Raw genomic sequence first — 21,715 nt, 5'->3', positions numbered from 1 at the left:
AAAGTGTGTAAATTCAAAGCTCTTGAGCTAAATTTTTTGTGCAAGTTCAAGAAATTGGAGGGCTAACTTGGCATTGCGACTGAGAGCCTATGGGATGGACTGTATAGTGTGATTGAAAAGTCATGCAATGCAGCATGTATGGGGTCTCTCCAAAAAGAAGTAAAAAGTAAAGTGCTCCCCTGTGCTTAGCACCATGCCATGAAGGTGTATAGGAGGTGTGGGGGTAACACCTCACAATTTCTTGATCTGGTCGTGAGTGGGGGTGATGTGATCAGCATCACGCCCCTGACCGCATTTACCACTCAGGATTTCCTCCAGGTACCCATGTCATTCGATGCTGGGTGGGCCCCGGGGCTGCTTCCAATGTTAGAAAGGTTCCCAGATTGTAACTGGCCTAGGATCGAACCTGGGACCTTTAGCATGGTAGTCAGATGTGTTACCGATTGAGCCACCGTGGCCAAAAAGAAACCAAACTTTTTCAAAATTATTTCATTTACTTGTTTTGCAGCTTAATCAGATATATTCCATTCAAAGTAGTTCCCTTCATTGTCAATACACTGCTCCCAGTGTTTCATCACTGTGGGAGTACATTCTGGTATTCATTATGTGAAATAGTCTGTAGGTCCCATAGCAAATTTTCTTTGATCTCTTGTGTCTGGAAACTGCATCCTGTCAGGGTGGATTTCATTGTTGGAAACAAAAAAAGTCTGCAGGTGCAGAATAGGGAGCTGGAATACAATAGGTGAGCTATGCTTCCCAGTCATCTAGAAGCAATCAGATCTACAACTTATAATATGCTCATTCTTCATTAATTTCATTTCATGCATTAAAAAGTTACAGTAGTATCAAAAACTTTTCAAAACGTGCCTTTTTCTTAATAATTATCAATAAACTAGTATAAGTAATTATAAGGGTATGCTTTCGATCATATAATTACTAAGAACAAGACATTCAAGGATGTGTGCAGAATTTTGTGTGTGTGTGTTGAAGTGTAAAGGGGAAGAAGAAGAACCACACATTTCTCAGGTCAGTTTAATGATTGTCCAGTCAGTGAGCAGAGGACAGAATTACGCTCCTCCAGCAACATCAAAATTGTGGAAAGGAACTCCAGCTGTATGTACTACTGTTGCTAACTTAGTATTTTGGAGCAAAGTTTATCCAAATCACGAATCGCACCAAGGAACTGTATTTTCATCTATTATGCGACCGGTCGCAGTTGTAGTTCAATCCAGCCTTGGCTTTGCAGTTTAGCTCTAGTTGCTTCAGAGAAATAGTATCCCCATTTTAGGTGGGATTTTTCTGCCAATCTAATACAGGGTGGCTACTCTAGGACCATGATAAAATTCAAGTATAATTCCCGGTTTTCAAGGCAAATTTTCAAAAAATTCAAGGCTACAAGCAGATGTTTTCTCTATTTCAACCTTGCGTATTACCGCCTCTCAACACACACACATGCACCAGAGGCGGAACCATGAATTTTTGTCTGGGGGGGGGGGGTTGGCAAGTACCATGATAAAACGTACCAATAATAATAATAATGACATTATTATGACTATAATTATTGTTAGTAGTAGTAGTGTCAAAGACGTTATCATCCCCATAAATTACACAAAAAGGGGGTAGAAGTCAGTGTTAAAGCATTTGTGTTAGAACAAAGGATTTTAAACATTTTTTTTAAAAAAAAAAACGTTCAATTTCACATTCATTAATAATGGAAAACAAGTACATAAACTGTATTTTTGAATGGCAGAAAATGCATGATAAATGCATTCCGAATATTATTCTTTTTGTACATATAACATGTATAACTTTCATGTACAACATATGTTTTACACATATTCAAAATGGAGTGATGTAAAATAAGAAAACACATTCCAACTCTAAATTGTGTACGTATTCAAAGTTTCTTTAATACATATGTACATATATATATATGCAGCATGTGTGTCTATTATTTATATTCATTACATAATCAATTCGTCCACATCATAACAAACCAACAGCAAAAATTATATAAATTGTCTGTCAAATGTGCACGCTCCTTTTCCTCCCAACGCGAGTGAAGCGGACAAGAAAATTTTTAATCCATTTTTTTGCAAACTGAAAACAATATTAATTTAATAGGGTGCAAATAATTTCACAAGGTGCCATGGCATTATCTCTTTTACAACTTTTATCATTTAGATTGTTCGGCGGCCAAGGCCGACTATTTCGGATAAAATCCAGATTTCAGAGGGCATTTGTGATCAGTGTTGTTGCAGTGCTATTGTACAACAGTTCTTTGTTTCGGCCAAACATGCCCACATTGCTCGATGGCTCCTTAGCTGTCGTAGAAGTTGCACAAGAGCGATATTTTAATAGATTGGACAATTTCGCGCCTCAGTTTAATGCGCAAGCACTTTCTGACTCCGAAAGAATATAATCATTTGCATCTGCTTCCTGAGATTACATCCTTCGGAGCTCAAACAATGAAATCGAATACAACACAAAATGTCATATATACAGTCAACTCTCGATTCTACGACCCCGGGTATAACGACCCTCTCGAAGTAACGACCCTTTTCCCGGGAACCGTGAAAAATGTAGAAAAAAGTTGAAAAATTTGGGAAAAAAGTTTAAAAAAATTGAAGGAAATCGGCCGAAAAATGTGTTGTTGTTTTTTTTTCACTCATTCCCTTCACGAGCGCTCTACCGCTCACAATTGGGTCTGAACTAAAAATAGACACCACTACACCATTTTGAGTGATATCCAATAGCACTTAACTCCTGCCCTTCCCTCCCTCAAGTGCACCAATGTTATTCCGCACCCGACGGTCGCTACCCAAGCCAGGCTTGTTTTGCCACTCTTGCTCTTGGATAGGGGAGAAGAGAAGATCGAATGTGCTTCGATGTTATTTTAAATCGACCTTAACTTGTTTCCTTGTCCTAAGAGCTGCCGAAAACTTGGGGGGGGGGGGGGGGTGAGCAGACAGAAATGACCGCTGGATTTGCAGTCTTTGCTATGTGTATGGGAGATCTCATCGATAAATACACCAGCTTGAGAGATAAGGTCGCAGGAAGGTTCCAAAAAACAGACGTGTGGCACCTGGAAGTCTGTCCAGCTCTGACCTAGAGTTCAGAAGGTTCCGACAACTTCCGGTAACCACTTTTATTCAAAACGTGTTCTTTTTTCCCTGTAAAACGTCATAAAAAAAGCGAAACTGTTAGAGATAATCAAAACCACATAGGCCAACTAAAGATCGTCAACCCGCTTAATGCGTTGTCATCCAGGTTTCCATGAAAGTTTACTTCGATCTTACGTGCATCATAATCCCACTTCATACGTTTTCCTAATTGTGTCGATGTCATAATGTCTGCCAAAAAAATGTTCCGTTGGCTGACTGACTTCTCCCTCTTTTCCAGTCAGCAAATGTGGGGGGAGGGGCGATGCCGATTGTTTCAGCCACGATTTTCTTGCTCGTGTGTGCACACGGGTGGATTACAGGCGAGGGTGGAAGAGGATCCACCCCTATTCCTTTCCTTTGACGTCTGACATGGGACCAGTTCTGGATATATTCTTGAAAACGGACAAAAATCATAGAACAAGTAAAAAAAAAAGTGCCCCCCTTTCCCCAGCTCATTTTCCGCCACTGGTGTGCACGGCAATGTTGATAATTGCAGAATTCAGGTCCTATTTTTTTAATGCTGTTGTCTGCATAGGAAATATTGCCCGTATTATTGTCTGTTGCATGGTAAAACGTAAAGCAAGGGTCATTTTTTTTCTTTACACTGCTGTTAAAAGTTCCGTCTTATTTTTCTGTTCCGCCAACTGTTGCTCGAACTTTCAGCCCGTCTCCTTGTTTTTACGCTGCACCTGGCGCCAGTGTTTTGTCTAGCGTCTGCAAAGCTCTTGCTTGCTGATAACAGCAATGACTCATGCGGCGCGGAGGAAAAGGTTATTGTTTTGAATCTCGCAAAGCTGTTTTGATTTGACGATAACGAAATTCGATCTCCAGAAAGGAAAACAAGAGTTAAAATAACTTCATGTTCTGCGCCTTCTGTTCTGATAAGCAAAACTGTAAATTTAATTCGCATCAGCCTTTTCTTCAGAACCATTCAGGAAAAAATAAAGTTAAATGTAGGAATGTTCGCCGAGACCGATTAAAAATACATTATTCATATTCAAGGGGGAAACTTTTGAAGGAGTGGGTGTTTGACATCGAGAATAGTCCTAAATCAAACATTAAATAGTCGATTAATGTGAGAGTAAATAACGATCTACCATTTTGATACGTGCAAATGCGCAGTGAAATCCAATTCCAAACCCGAATGATTATCGACTGCGACCCTAGAATACGCACTGAGTGAAAACAGATCGCAAGTTGCGCGTTTCCTTTTTCACGCTGGATTACAATGCAAGTCAAGGAAGGAGTTTGGACTGCTCCCTTGAATGGGGGAGGGGGTGAATGAAGTTGGTAGAAGCAAAGAAAACGTGACCTTTTTTTACGATGTATTTTACACTGCGGAACCAGAACGAAATTTACAGCCCGCTTTTTTTTTTTTTTTTTTTTTTTGTGCGCCTGGAAAGGTTGTGTTGTTTCTCCCGAGATATCTAATCTTACCAGTTAATCTTGTAACAGACAATGCTCCAGTAGACCCGTATAAAATCCAACCTTCATTCTGCCAGATATCTTCCGATTTTTGCTGGCGCCAGTCTGATTGGTGTCAAGATTCTTTGAGTTTCGCTCGCAATAAGTGAGAGATTTATTTTCCTTTCCATAGGTCTCACTGCAAACGGGTTTCTCATGAACTAGAATGGTAAGAATTTCATGGGAGAGCAACGACTGTGCACAATTGAAAGAAAGTAACATTATTTTAAATCCTTTTTTATGAAAAGTTTCATGTTCCATTTTCCTTTTCACGACACGCATCATGAGCATAACAGGTTGTATAACTACCAGGATACATGGTGTTACCATCTCCTAGGCATCTTTATGTCCGTTTGAGCTCCGTTTAAGCTGAAAATTGGTGCAAATTCCAATAACGACCCCTTCGAAACAACGACCCTTTTCCCAGGAATTGTGAAAGGTTGTATCGAGAGTTGACTGTATTTATTTCTGCTTTTGACCAAACTTTTCTTGTTCTCATGCAAGGGTGGCGTGGGGAAGAAGATGCGAAGGGGTTTTTCAGCACCACTTAATCCTCCGCAATTGCCATGTCATGTCATGTATGACTTACTGAAACTTTGTCGTCACGTTGGAGTAACTCCGCTGTCATTATAGACAACAGACATCGATCGTAATCTGAAAGAGAACCCGCATTTGCTTTCCTCTATTAGGCGGGGGGGGGGGGGGGGTATCTACAATTATTAGTGGCTGTTGTCTTTCTTCCACCATAACTATTTTTTTTTTGTTAAAAATTTATTTTTCTTTTTAAGACGCAGTATACGGTCATTGGCCTGCATAAACAAGCTTTGTTCGTTTCAAATTACAAAATATGTGCTTGTAGTGGCCAAAACAAGCAAAACTGAAATATGTCACTAGTAGTCTTCAGTTTCATTGGCATATTTTCATAAAAGCCTATTAAATGTTCATTGGTATATGATGTAATGGTTAAAGAATGTATGATTTCTTTATATTCAACATCATACCCCCAAAATTTCATTCCACGCCCCCTCAGCACACCTACATGATTAATACTGGCGCTGCTGCTGCTTTCATATCATACGTACAAAAAAAATATTCACATTACGTACATCTGATTGTTGTTACTTTTTGTTAACCTGTACCAGTTATTTTATGGTCAAAAATGAAAACATAAAGTAGTGCAATCATTTCATAAAAGAAGGGAAATATGCTATATTACTAAGCTCAGTCGGCTTCTTTCATGCGCGGCACCAGAAAATTTTGACCGGCTGAGCAGGAGCCAAATACTGAAATATTAGGGGTGACAGATATAAAAGTTTGAGTTTCGCACACGGATATTCCCTCAGCCTCTCCCGAATCTCATTGCAGTTGTACGTCTTATTTTTCTCTGCTTGTATTACCCCCCCCCCCCCTCCTCTGTGTTTTAAAAGCCACATCTGCGTGCACGGGTAATCCGTTCACCAAACCTTCTGATTAAAATTCTCTCTATCCCTTCCAGTCTAGAAAAAAGTTGCGAAAGTAACCGATGTCGTCACCTGTTGTAAAGATTAAAACACCAACTCAATCAATCTATCTTTCCTGTGTGAATCTTGATATGGCCTCCCTACTTCTCATGTATGTGTCCCTTTCCTGATGCCCTTCAATTGCTCAGTATGTACTTCACTCTGTACAGTCATGGACACTTCTGGGTTGTAACGATTCCATTGAAAGTTAATGGAATTGTTATAACCCAGAAGTGTCCATGACGTACAGGGGATATATTATCTTATCCCTTTCACTTAAGAAGAAATTTATCATAGCCCATACTTTATTAGTTGAACGACATATTACATTAATTGATTTGATTTATTTGTTGTATTTAACTTCGCTTTTCTTCCACTTCTGGCTAATCTCAAAGATGAGGATGAATTGTGATAAGATGAAGCAGACGAAGGCAGGGGCGGCCGCTCATAAGGCGTGTGTAATCACAAGTGAACAAACATTACTTTAACATTTATATATTATCTTTTACATTGTCTGAATTACAAATATTCCGTTGCTTATAGATCGTTGGTTAGTCGGTTCTGTATTAATTCTTCCGCGACAATTGCGAAGTTTGCAGGCCACCGTGCGGGGGAATGCGGAACTTCGAGAGAAATCTGGCAGGGCGGCGTCCTCCCACCTTACGAGACGTAGAGCATTTTCAGGCGCTGCCGCGAGGGGTAAGAGGCGAGGGAACTGGCGGAATAACACCCGCGGGATCTGTGGCTGGGAATGGGCTGGGAGGACGGAGGGTTTGTCGTCCGAAACCAACCCCCTAGGCGAAACTGGCCCTCTCTCCGGAGAACGGTAAACAATGAAGAGTTGCCAGAAGCAATGAAGTTAACGTAAGAAAGAAAATTACCAACCGTCGAAAGAAATCATTCTGTATTCCATAGAGCAATAAATAATGCAATTTCCAATGAGGAAAGAAAATATCGGTAACTGAAAAAGTACAGACAGGTGCTTGATATATTGTTATTTACCGTCGCTTTCTGCTACTTTTCGGTAATTACGACGATGAGGATAAGTGATAATTAAATGATGGAAGGGCACTCACAAAGAACACCCATGTCCAGGCCGGGATTCGAACCCAGGATCCATGGCTTTTTATAGCCACGGAAGTCCGCTACAGCTTCGTGTTACTCACAAAATTAGATTTAATTACATGTTTTGATTAGCACATTTTGAAAAAACCCTGATAGTGTGACAAAGTTTCACAATTTCTTTTTTAAGCCGGCTGTTAAATAAATTAGAAACTAGCAGGGGCGGCGCGTGCCTTTTCAGTCAGGCAGGGCACATTTTTCTTTTGGGTGGGGAGGGGGGGCAGTTAACCTCTATATTCCTCTTTAAGGTTTTTGAGGGGAGTTCCTTGATATGGAGTAAGTAAATTGTTCGAACAATTTGGAATAAAATTAACATTCTGATCAAGATATCTCTCCAAAGAGCATTAAATACTCACTACGTAGGAATACGAAAAATCAGCAACACATGGAACAAATTACATGAATAAAAAAAAAACTCGAATACTGACGTCGGAACCCTATACGCTTGCAGTAACTAAACTTTGGGTAGATACTGGAATGATTAGGAAAATGTTACACTGCAGTTTCTCTTCCATTGTCAATGAATTGAAAGACGTAGATATTAAAGTTTCTACATGATACAATGTCATATTCACCAAGTATCCACTAATATCAATGACTAACTAGGAAGATGATGCAGCGTTAAGTTCAGTTACAACACTTTACATTGGCCATATACCCCCAAAAAGTTCGTTTATACTTACGAAGATATTCTGCATGTCAAGTTGCTGGAACACAGACACAATTACACAAATAAATAAACACGTACAGTAACTATAAAATCGCGAAAAACTAATTATTTCATAAGCGACCAATACGCACAGACGGAACGCAACGCAAACTCTCACACTAACTCAAATCCAAATCCATATTACAATGGGAAGAAAGGAGGATCTTTTTGAAAATACGAGGGACTATACCACGTTTGTTACAACCTGTCCCGGTTCCCGCGCTAGTTGCTCCCTGGCTTTTCTCGGTGCTGGGGAAAGTCAAAGCCAGGCAGCCAATTAAAATACGCAACGTCGCAACAGCGTCTACGTAAGCGCCTCTCTTCTGGCTCCCATTCGCTCCTCGCTGCCCAGCAGACGATTTTTTCCTCGTTTCTCATCGGCACCGAAACTGTCGAGCGCTCCCTAGCGCGGGAAAGGGGACAGGTTGTAACAAACGCGGTATAGTTTGAGCAATAAAAAGTGTTGTCAACTTTTCAGGTCGCCGGAACAAGCGCGAAGAAAAGCATTCGAGGGATTTTTTTCTATCTTATTGCTGCAGGCTGGAAGAACGAATGAACTGCCTGCCAAGCGTTGGAAACACTGAACGGTGAACGAGGCAAACATAAATAGGCAGGGCACCTCGTTCACTGCCCAGAGACGGCTACGAATTTTGCGCTTTTCCATTGTCAGGGGACCGTCCCTTGCCTATGCTGTAAATGTTTAGATCAGTCAGTGACGTCACGTCTCCGGGCAGAGCCCTGAGATTGGACTCTCTCCAACAGGACGGAGAAATATATTAACCTCGCACAGATTGCATACCCTGTAAGTCTGGTTGCAGCAACGTAGGGGTTGAGGGAAAAAACAAAAAAATAATATTTACGCGAATATACCGATCGTCTCTTCAGATGAACTTTTTATGTTAAAATTGTTGTGGGGCAGTGCCCTAGTTGCCCTTTATGTAGCATCGCCACTGGAAACTAGTCATCTAAACTCACCAAGAGCCGCTACAGGAACCTGTGTACTACGAATTTCTGAAAATTTGGCAAAATTGTCTGGCAACCCCGAGGCAATAAAATGACTGCATGGGAAGACGATAGCATTGACACTTGTTGCAAAGAGAATACTCGATTCTCTTTGCTTGTTGTTTCTTCGTTTTCCATGGAAAAGTGAAGCTTTTTCGGTAGTGTGCTGTAGTTGTGCGTTTGTTGCGATGAGCTATGTGGAGAACTTGTTGGTGCGAAGTTTTTCTCCCAGAAGTCTAGATGAATAAAATAAACATAAAAAACCTAGGCCGGCCTAGACCGAATTTGAATCTAGAACAAGCATGTCTGAAGAAGATTTCTGGTGAACAAGCATGTCTGAAGAAGATTTCTGGTAAGTTTGAAGTTTTTACTGTAGAGCTTGAGCTTCTGGTAACGCAGATATCACCTTTCCAGTGAGATATTTACTTTGCTGCCCTATTTCATATATCAATTAGTCATGTTGGACAGGAAACGTTTTTTGTGTAACATTTTTACTAGAAATTTTCACGCTCAATGCACGTAAATATTTGTCATTGTGCTTATCAATTTTCCCCTCTGTTAAGTTAAAAAACAAACAACTAAATCTGTTAGAACTCTATTTCTTCTTCCATCTTTCGTAATCTTCGCATTACTGTTAAATAATTATTAATTTATCATAATATGTGCAAACGTGCAAAGCATGATATTCGGTAAAGACGAATATATCAATTTCTTATCATGTTGGCTGTTATATACGAAATTAATCAATTAAACTCACAGTACAAGTAGAGCAAGTTTATGAACTGTCGCCCCTCCACTTTGGTTCACCACGAGCCGCCACTGGACGAAGGGACAATCACAAACACACATGGGCAGATCACAAAACCACAAAAAAGCTCCACGGAGGATTGTACTGGTCAAACGCCATAGTCTTGTTAGTCTGCTAAATGCAGTCCAGGGTGTACTACGTGGAAGACAGTCTGACATTAGGTTGGTAGATTAGAGTATATTGTTAAATTCATGAGAATTATTGAAAATATGGATCAAAATCAGTTTTCCCTCTGTAATCCGCTATTCGTCCAGAACCTGCTTTACATCCGTAATTCTTCTCGCTCCGAAATCCGGATAGTATATTTTCCGAATCTGGATTTTTTTGTCCATCCCTATCCCTAGCTGCGGCTCTGAACTTGATGAGACTAAGAAAAACAGGTATTGCGAGCAAAGCGAGTGAGAAAATTTTATGAAATGTACTTTTATTTGCATAAAATTTGAAATCGAGGGGGATAATTGCCCCTCTGTGCCCTCTGCAGGTGCCCTTGGCCATCAATGTTTGCCCCCTTGCCCTCCTTAGAATTGATTTCCATTCAATGTTTTGGGGGGGCAATGCCCTCCTGCCCCACTGTGGTTACGTCACTGATATGCACACAGAAATATAGTAACAATATGAAGTATCTGTGTGATTCCAATGTATCCGAAAAGTCTAATTTAATTTAATTAAGCGGTATATTTAAAACATTTAATTTGAGGTCCTTAGTTTACATTTGCCATTTCACAGACTCAGACTCGAAATACATCTACAAACACATGTTATGGTGTATATATTCTAACCTGCGAAAAATTGTTAATTGTGTAAGAATTTCAAACTCAAATCTACCTAATCATCTTGAAGAAATCTTATCTTGCAATAATCTTCCATCTGTCAGATTGCTCTACAAAGGACAGTAACAAAGTAAACAGATCAAGAGAATTCTGTTTTATTTTTCACACAACATTATTTTCCTTCCTCGATAAAAATAAAAACTCAACTGTGAAAATCTCGCCTCAGGGCATTTATCAATATGTATAAATTCAATAGAATTTGGATTAATAAAAGTTGCAATTTTTCACGTCTATGGAGAAAAATTCAAGCAGAATTCACGCATAATTCCCGGAGCCAATAATTCACGCAGAATTCCTGGAATTCAAGGAATTCCCGGTGAGTAGCCACCCTGTAATATGACAACACTGGTCTGTACCAGCAGGCCTAGCTGGTAACTGGGCCCCTGGATAGGCATATGGATAACCCTGTATCTCACTGTCCCAAAGTCATCCCCTGCTCCTCCTTTGTATTGGCTCCCTTTCCGCTTGTTACCTCTTCAGGGTAGCGGAACGGCTTCCCTCTTCGCTGCAGAAAAAATGTGCTCTGCCATATCTACTTGATGGCAACTCTATTGGTTAACGTATTTAACAATGTTGTTATTTTATTGAAACAACTTTTTAATTCTCCACATTTTGCTGTTACCTGTGGTAACACATGCACATTTGCCTCTGACATGTAGAGGAGAGGAGGGTATTATGGAATAGTCGGGAAATATGGAATACCAAGGTTTTGGCTCTATTCGGTGCTGCTATCACGTGAGAATACCATGAACTACTCAAGAAAGACTCCCATGATGCAGTGCAGTGAGAGCTGACCGCTTGTTGTTGTGTTACCACTCGCTACAGAACAAAGTGTGTTTCGTGATTTTCAAGAGTTTTTGCAGGTAAGTTTTCAAACATTTTAACCTACTAGTACACATGTGACTGGAACATTGATGTTAAGCATAATATACACTAAAAGAATTGTAGTTTGTTATACTGTGGTCGTTTTTTAGCTGACAATGTTTTGTCCATCCGTTTAAAGGTTCATTTTCCAAGATGGCATGTCGGGTATTATAGAATACTAGGTATTTCATAATACCCGACGTAAAAGTATAGTATTCATATAACCCGACAAAATATACTGAATAAAAATTTAGTTAAAAAAATGAGTTTTGCGTATAATATTGATAGCTAAACAATAATTATTACTACTTACATAAATAGTAATATAGCCTAATTTAAAACCAAAGTACATTTTTTTAAAAGCTAAATCCATTTGAATGAGTTGAGTTTGAGTTGGTGTTTTAAGTCCACTTTATGCACAGTAAGGCTAATCGGGACTGGACCTACAGTTTAAAGTGGGATCCAAACCGCTTGTGCCTCCACCGGGTATCGAACCCGGGACCCCTTGATTACAAGACAATGACGCCACCACTACGCCATGGGAAAGGCCCTCATTTGAATGAAAACAAAACACAATTTTTCTGTTATTTGAAAATTAGTCTACAGTCTAGACCTACAAATAATTTGTTTTAAGATGTGTTTTATCTATTTAAACCTACCCCCCCCCCCTTAGTTGCAAGAGTTCTAAATAGTCTGGTTTTTTTTTTTTCAGATATGCCTAGAAAGAAGGAAGATGAGGGAAAGAAGCGAAAGCTTTGGTGTGAGACGCAGATGGCTAAGGCTATAGAAGCTGTTCGTGAGAAGAAGATGGGGTACCTTAAGGCGTCCAAGGAATTCCAGGTTCCCAGAGCGTCTCTCTTCCGCCTTGTCAACAGTAAGGAGAAAAATGCAAAGGTAGCAGCCTCAACTACTCTTGGCCGTAAGCCAGTTTTTCCTAAACAACTAGAAGACAAGTTACAAACATATTTAGTTGAGATGGAGGCCATGTTCTATGGGCTCACAAAAAGGGATGTCTGCAGTCTTGCCTATCAACTTGCGGTTCGCAATAACATACCCCATCCATTTAAGGACGAAACTGCTGGCAAAGACTGGTTCTACGCTTTTATGAAAAGGAACCCGAAACTTTCAGTTCGTAAACCCATGGGTACATCTTTTGCCAGGGCCAGGGGATTTAATAAAGAAGAAGTAGACAAGTTTTTTGACCTGATCGATGTTGTTTTCAAAAAACACAACTATCCTCCTAACAGGATATTTAATGTAGACGAAACTGGTTTGTCTGTGGTGCAAAGTAAAGTTCCTCATGTAGTAGGCCTAAAAGGAAAGAGACAAATTGGGTCCCTTACTTCAGCCGAAAGAGGTTCTCTCGTAACCATCATTCCCTGTATGAGTGCAGGAGGTGACTTTGTCCCGCCTCTTGTGATATTCCCGAGGAAGAACATGAATGAACAACTTCTTAGAGGTGCTCCACCAGGGACCATCGCATCGTGCCACCCGTCTGGTTGGATACAGACAAACATTTTTACTAAATGGTTTAAACATTTCATTGATGTAACAAAACCCTCAGCTGAGTCACCTGTCCTGCTTCTCCTTGACGGCCACACAACCCACAAGCGTAACATTGACGTAATTAGTTTAGCAAGGGAAAGTCATGTTACGATTGTATGTCTACCTCCCCACTGTTCGCATAAAATCCAACCATTGGATAAAACCTTTATGAGTCCATTAAAGTCTCACTATAGTGAGGAAGTGAGATCTTTTTTAAGGCATAGCTCAAGGCCCTTGAGTATTTTTGATATGATGGAACTGTTTGGCAGGGCCTACCTTAAAGTACAACGTGGGGACATAGCAGTAAACGGCTTCAAAGTGACTGGTATTTATCCTGTCAATAGAAATGTTTTCAGCAGTGAAGATTTTATTGCTTCTACACTCACTGTTCCTAGGCCTCAGACTATGACACCCACAACTGACCCTCTTCCATGTTCGTCTACCAGCTCTGATTCACCTCAACCCTGTTCTCCCAAGAGTCCTGATGTGGTAGTCCCTGGTACGTCTAAGTCAACAAATTTTGTCCTACCCATAGAGATATCACCACCACCTCCAAAAAAGCAAAAGTCAAATAGAGGCAGGAAAGCTGGATCTTCTTCTATAATAACCTACTCCCCATATAAAACACAGTTAGAGGATGAACTGAAAGAAAAGGACAAAAAGAAGGAACCAGAAGCTTCAAAACAACAAAACAAACCGAGCATTCAAAGACCCCCCGTTCAGAAATTAAACTTAGACCGACCTTCTAGACCTAAACCTAAAAGAGATGACTCCAGTGTTAGCAGCGATGCATCGATCCATTCTGATGTATCATCTGTAATGGACTTCATGCCCTCAACTAAAGAACCGGAAAACAAAGACGCTGAATGTATCTTCTGTAACGGAACATTCTCCGAAGATCAACGCGGGGAAATTTGGATTCAATGCTTCAGCTGTTCTCTGTGGGCTCACCTTGACTGTACCGGAGCAGAGAAAGAAGATTATATCTGTGACTTTTGTAAATAGACTCGAAGCAGAAATGAGTTGCACATAATCTTAGAAATATGGTTTTTAAAGTTCAAAATAACTATGTTTTATGAAGTCTCATTAGTTTTTAATGGTTTAAACCACCTATTCCATATTACCCGACTATTTCATATTAGCCTCCATTTGTAACTTTTTTTTAAAATATGTTTTTTTTATAACAGCAAAATAAATAGTATTTTTCTTACAAGTGACACTTCATTACAATTAGTTATAGTATGTACTCATGATGATTTTGGGTATTTTATTCAAAAACTAGTGCAGTTATTTTTAGAAATGTAAATGGTATTCCATAATACCCTCCTCTCATCTATAATTTGCTGCACAATAACAGGGTTGCTACTCACTGGGAATTCCTAGAATTATGCGTGAATTTTTCTCCATAGACATGAAAAAATTGCAAATTATATTAATCCAAATCCCATTGAATTTATACGTATTTTTAAATGCCTTAAGGCAAGATTTTTACAGTTTCCTTTTGTTTTTATCGTGGAATGAAAAGAAAGCTTGAGTGTAAGATAAGACAGAAATTTTTCAATCCATTTACTTTGTTTGGTCCCAGAACAATCTATCTGATAGATGGAATATTATTGTAAGGTAAGATATCTTGAATTTGATTAGGTAAATTTAAATTTGAAATTTGTACACAATTAACAATTTTTCGTAGATTAGCATATCTTGTAATGTTTGTGACGTGTTTGTAGATCTATTTTGAGTCTGAGTATATGGAGTGGCAAATGTAACCTCCACACCTTAAATATTTTTTATATATATATACCATTTAATTGATTTGAATTAGAATTTTTGGATATATTTCAATCACACAAACTCTTTAAGTTGTTAATATATGTGTGTGAGTGGTGAGAGGCAGTAATACGTAAGGTTGAAATAGAGAAAACATCTGCTTGTACCCTTGAATTTTTTGGAAGCTCGCCTTGAAAACTGGGAAGTGTACTTGGTTTTTACCATGCTCCTAGAGTGGTCATCCTGAATACATAATACATAATTTTTTTCATGTTATCCACAGTCAAACTCTGCCTTTTGTCTGTGAAGATCATCTTCTATGCTGAAAATGATCATTCAACAGAAACCTAGTCTGTGGTGCAAATTTGAATGCTGAAGCGTTACTTTGCAAGGCAGAATGCCACAAAGCACGGAAATCGGAACTGGGACAATAGTGATTGATTGATTGATTGATTTAGTTTATTTTACTTCGCGTTTTGTGCCGCTTGGCTAATTTGCGAAGATGGGGATGAGTGATGAAATGATGAAATTGATGAATGGACATTCACAAACAACCAAGCCCGACCGGGATTCAAACCCGGGACCCTTGGCGTCGCAGCGCGATGTGCTAACCGCTCGGCCACAGGGTCGGGCGGGACAATAGTGAGCAGGACCACATGGATAAGAAGTTGCACGTGCAGGTAACAATGGTGACAGAAATTTTGCTTTGTTTACAGCTTTGAAAAGACATCATGACGTCGAGTGAGTGAAATCGACACAGAGTATGTTTCATACATGTTACTCATTGAATTTTTTCGTCACCAAACAGAGCAAATACCTGTATGATATAAAAATCCTGTAAAACATTTAAAAATATACAAAGACCTAAAAAATGCTTGATTTTTAAACCTACAATAGGTTGTAACAAGCAAAATAGATTATTGTAGGCACTACAAAACTTGGTAGGTCATAACTAGAGCTTGGAAGGAAAAAAAAATAATTTTTTTTCTGAGCCTTGAAAACAATGCTAAACCTGTTATATCAGTCTGTTTCCCTTCTGTTAAAACCAGAAACATTGTTTTTATTTTGCATTTTTTGGATTTCAGTATTTTTTGCCATTTTATTGCATTTTTCGTTATTTTTTAGGTTTCTTCTTCCCTGTCATTTCATGAATTTTGAATGCATTTGGTAGCATAACTTACATATTGAAATTTTCTTGCATGGTGTTTTTAGCAAGTTCGCCATTAATAACACATACAGTCAATGGAAAAGCACAATATTACTTTTAACTGAAATGTTTGGTAATGGATTAAATAATTAATTGCGATAAATTTATTTTTCCTCCAGCAAACTTTTGGTGAAGCCTACTTTGAGGTTCCCTTGCTGTCCAGTATTATTGCTTGAATCTGTTGTTTTAAAGTAAAATTAGTCACAATTTAAAAAATATATATAATCAGATGCACGTGAATCGCAAAACACAACTGTATTTTCAGATGCTGACAGACTCTGTATAGTGTGAAGCCCACTCTGAAAGGAAGTGAATTACTTATACAGATAAACCTTGTGATGTATTTTACATAGCCTTGAAGTAAAAATAAAGAAAACTACATTAGCACTTAGTTGCTTCCCCACTCCATTTTCTTTGGTAGTTTCAACTACCAAACAACTGGTTTTATCTATTTATACAACTACTCTTGTAATTTATGAAAAAATCAAGCTTTCATTTTAAGAGTAAAAAATATCATTAGGTCATTTTTTAATAATTTTAAGGTCATTCTCATATGGGTCATTTTGTGAGATCTTTTAGGTCATCAACTTCAAGAGTCCTAGTCATAACGTAACAGACGATTCGATCGAGAATAACTGGCTTCATGAATCTGGTAAAACCTATTTTTTGTACCGACTTTAGGAATGCACAAGATACTATACTCTGTCCCAGGAATCTGTGAAGCAAGCGAAAGTAAGCAAATCATGTTTGCATAGTGACTCGAGAGGGCAGGCCCGTATCCAGGATTTCTTTGAAGGGGGGGGGGGGCAGACCCATAGAGGAATTTTAAATAAATTTTCTCATATTATATATATATATATATATATATATATATATATATATATATATACACACACATACATATATATGTGTGGGGGGTGTATAGGAGAAAGTGGGTAGAGAAATTTGCTCATTTTGTTACGAAATGTTGAAGCACAGCATTTTCTAACCTATATGTATGCAACCACGTAACAAATATTTGCAGTTGACACTGACATTTGTTTCTGTCGGAGAGCAAAACAAAAATTGTATGATAGGGGTAAACTACGTGTGTTGTAATGCAAACAATTCCAATAGCCTACGAAAAGCAACATATGTGTGTGGGGTTGATAGAGGGTTCACACCCATTTTGCAAAGTTCCTGACTTTTCCGGGTATTTTACATAACTGTGTAATGATTTAACACGCTAAAAAATAAAGAGTTACACTTCAACTTTGTAAGTTAATGAAATGAATCATGTTTGTTGAACATTTTTTAAAATAAATAAAAAATGAAATGAAAGAACCGCTTTATAAGCAATATTACCCAAAAAGGAAGATCGTTGGGAAGATAAAACGAAACGTGTTTCTGGTTACAAATTCTGCTAAGCACAAATCATTTAATTCCCCTGACTTTTCCAGGTTTTGAAAGCGTTTTTGAAAAATAATTTGTTTCCAATGACCTCAGTCCTAGTCTTGCTTTCCTGACTTCTCCAGTTGTGCAGGACTTTGGAGTCAGTGCGAACCCTGCAAATAAATTATCTGAAGGAAACAGCTAAGTGACTTCACCCTGGCAGTGTGTCTGCTGGCATAATAGTGTTTCTATGGTGTATTTTAGCTTTTAGAATCTTATTCGACAGTAAAAATAAATGCCAGTGGCAACCAAGAAGCTATTAAATGGGGATGCATACATGTAGGATAGAAAATGCCATTATCAACGGCTCGTAGGTAATGCATTTTTTGGCCTTGATGTCTTCTGCACACTGTGAAAGTTGTCTGTTGTACGGTCACACCACTGTGGATTTATGTTCAAGACAATTACAAGTAGAAAAGAAAAAAAGTTGCATGGACTTTTTTTAACAATATATGTTAAAAGTACTTCAGACAATTTTTTGCCCCAAAAATCTAACAACGATTCTGCTGTGAAGTTGATTCTCCTATTTACATAATATTAATTAACCCTAAGCCATTGAGTGGCAGAATGGACATCAGTTGCAGAAAAGCCCTGATGTCGGAGAAAGAAAACAAAGTTTTTTATACTTCTGCGAAGTGGTGGCGGAAAGGGATCACAGAACTTGCGGTGCGAGTGGAGAGCTAAATGCCCCTTATATGGTTGGTTTTGTATTGCAGTAATTGAGGAACCTTTCTTCCAAGATGTAAAGAGTATAGAAAATTCACCTCTATTCTAATTATGTGAAACATTTATGACCGAGCCGAGGTGAAAAGGTCGGGACATGGATTAAAAGCAATGGACTGTCCCAACTAAATCAGAAAGCCTTATAGCTTTCTATCAATGATTATAGAACTAAATAGCCCAATATTGCAGACTTTTAGAGCCTGTCTCTGTCCAGAAACAACCTATTCATTTGTGCTAGGACAAAATCGAAATTCATGCAAAATTTGAAATACCATCAACGTAATTTTTGTAGGTTTTTATATGTTCAAATTATTTTTTCATGGCTTTTTTTTCTTAATTCATGTCACTCTTTTGTCACTTCTGGATAATCACGAGGATGAGGGTAAATGATTAGATGAAATTGGAAATTGATCCATACCCAGGAGAGAACTCGAATCCGGAACCTCCGGTAGTAATGTTGCTGGTCGACCGTTAAATGCTTCCGCTCCCGGTTGGTAGATGTAATTCTCAATAATTAATTTGTGCTCCTTTGTTTCTCGTTTAACTCGAGAAAGCTAACGCGTCATCTGGCAGACTACGCGTGGGGGCCAGTTGGTGGACGAAACGTTAGTGTTTACGTAAACACTTCAAAACTTCCACAACTACTTCCTAAGATTTTGCTATCATCCTGAATATGCAAATGCTTAAAAATTAATGCAGATGTCAACAACAACAACAAGTAGGGTTACCAGACGTCCGGATTTTCCCGGACATGTCCTACATTTTAGCCTTATGTCCGGCGTCTGGGAGAAATTTGAAAAATATCATAAATGTCCTACATTTTGAGCATCACATAATATTAATTAGTAAAATACGTAACAGAAAAAAGTCATGCAAATTACAAGTCTATAGACTGCTCTTCCAAACTCAATACTGAAATTTATTTTGATTCAGTCATTGCACAAAAAGAATAAAGTTTGTCCTGCTATTAAACAAATGGGAAAATGGAAGCAATTAATGAACAAAGTCTTGGGACCACTTTCTGATAACGTCACTGTTCAATGCCTGAGCAGAATTTCTTGCCTTAGGGTTTATACTGATGGAACAAGGTGTTGCCCATTCTTATTCAATATTCAATATAATTTGATTGTAAAGCAGGGGTATAGAGAACAAAGTTATTCAGGGTGTCTGCCAGTCAAAATAAGTCATGGAAGTCAAGAAAAAGTAAAAAATCAAGAAGTCACTAAAAAGGCAATAAATTATTCCTGTGGTCAATAATTTTTGCTATTGATTGGTTGATTTAGTTTATTTTACTTCACTTTTTTCTGTCCCATTGGCTAATCGCGAAGAAGAGGATGAATGATGGTAAGATAAGATGGATGAATGGATAGTCATAAACATATAGGGACAACCGACACAAACCCCACATAAGATTATACTGGCTGTGAGTCCAGATGCCAAAGCCTCGCTTGTCTGCCAAACACAGTTCAGGATGCATTAATACAAAATAGCAGATCTAATTCTCTTCTTAAATTCAGCTTCAGTTTTCATCTTAACTGGCCCTTTAGTAGGGATTTTCATTAAATAAATATTTATTTTCTTAATTAATAATTTCCAACTTTACCTAAGTAGGATCTAGAAAAATCCAGAAAAAGTCAAGATTTCTGGATGTATTATTTTGGTAGACACCCTGTTATTGAACTAAAGATGAAACCATTTTAAATTACAGTAATTGCTGAATATTTGTTTGCCATTACAGGTCATAATTCAAATATAGAGAGTACTTTCATTACCATCAACACAACAGACTCAGGAGAGAATTATTTTTTCATAAAATCTGTAAAATGTTTGGTATTGGTCCCTATCATTTCAACGAGTTTGACTGTCTCCACTAACATCAATATATAGTTTGACTAAACCTGAAATTTTGATAAAAATTGTCTCCTCTGAGAAGTACCACTTAAATCAAATAGTAAGAGGTGCATTGATTAGTATGATTGCAAGTTTTGAAATTTTGCATTTAAACATTCGTTGGGAAATATTTTTTTAAAAACTGAAAAGTGTCATTTTTCAACTATTTCCTAACGTGTTCTATAGAAATGTGTATTATTTATTGAGAATGTGTTGCGTCCTACATTTTGACTTAATGTCCTACATTTTGGGACAGCATGTCCTACATTTCCCTTACAGCGATCTGGTAACCCTCACAACAAGGCATAAAGATTTGTGCATCCTGACCCTCAAGAGGAGAATGACCAGATTCTCCTGCTGCCGTTGCTCCAAAGCCATGTGTGGTGAACACCAGTCAAAGTGTTGTTTTGAGTGCACAAAGACATTTAAAAATGTAATTTTGCATTCCTGCCATGTTATTAATGTATTTTGGAAGTAAATACTAACTTTCGTAGTAAATAAAATAGTTTTTGCAAACTTTATTCTGCCTTTTAAATCTAAAGAAATCAGTAGTCCAGCAGACGAATGTTTAGCTTTAACGTTAAGCACACAGTGGCGGCGATTAAGGGCGGCAACTGCCCCCCACTTTTCGCCACTTTTGCCCCCGCACTATGCTAAACCTTATATGCAAATGGAAATATACTGTCTTTGCCCCCCTCCCCCCATTTTGGCACCTTGCTCTTCCGATTTGGGAACCCAATCGCCGCCACTGTTGGCACAGGACACTTTAGCTTTCTAGGGTTGTCAAATACAGTATTAGGTTTATCGTGACAATGGGATCAATTTTAGCATTCGAGAATTCAGTTCGATCCTGTATTAAACCATGCAAGTACGTTGTGGTACCCGAATGAAATTCGTCCGACGACCCAAGTGTCGTTTCTGGATCCACCACTGTACTTGGTCAGTTGGTCCTTCGTTCTGCTTTCAGGATTGGAAAGTAATGTGTCTCGCATAATATCACAAATTTTCTTCCACAGTTCTAGTTCTCTGTCGTGTGATGCTGATTCTCGGGTTTTTCCTTGCCCCCTAGAAATGAGAATTATTCTATGGTGTAAACAGATTAGTGTATTACTCTTTAATCCTTCCTGCGTCTGTCCAACGAAAGGAATTTTCAGGTACTTTGAAAGTATATGTTGAACTGTGGTTCTGTCCGAGCCGCGAGATGCTAGTAATAGAAAAAAATGCATGGTGGTCGAGATGTAGTTCGCCCAGGGTGGTACTTGACGGTGTGAGTTTTCCAGTGGCGTATGCTGGTTAACAAAGGAAGTTATGTGACTTGGTTTTTCATGTTTGGCACAAGCGTTGCAAAGATTACAGTATCCGCCACGCGTCCATACATTCTTTTCAGCCCCGAAAAGTAAGCACGGCCAACAAAAAAGCAAAGCTTATTAACACTTATACTTCATGTCAAGCATGGTGTTTTGTCATAATTTGCTTGCGAAAATGCCTCACATATTCCCGATTTTTGTCTTTGTGTGTAGAAATAAGTTCAAGCGATGACACTGGACTACCTGTGTTAACATTTTTTCAACTTCTCCTGAAAAGATCTTGTTCCAAAAGGTTTCACCAGCAAATCTTGTATCACATCCATTACCCTTTAACACAGCACTATCACGACAAACACTAACACCTAAATAAATAATAAACACGA

Source organism: Lepisma saccharinum, chromosome 3 (genome assembly GCF_977018435.1).
Source record: "Lepisma saccharinum chromosome 3, izLepSacc3.1, whole genome shotgun sequence".
NCBI classification, from domain to species: domain Eukaryota; kingdom Metazoa; phylum Arthropoda; class Insecta; order Zygentoma; family Lepismatidae; genus Lepisma; species Lepisma saccharinum.
Note: the sequence above shows the minus strand (reverse complement) of the source record.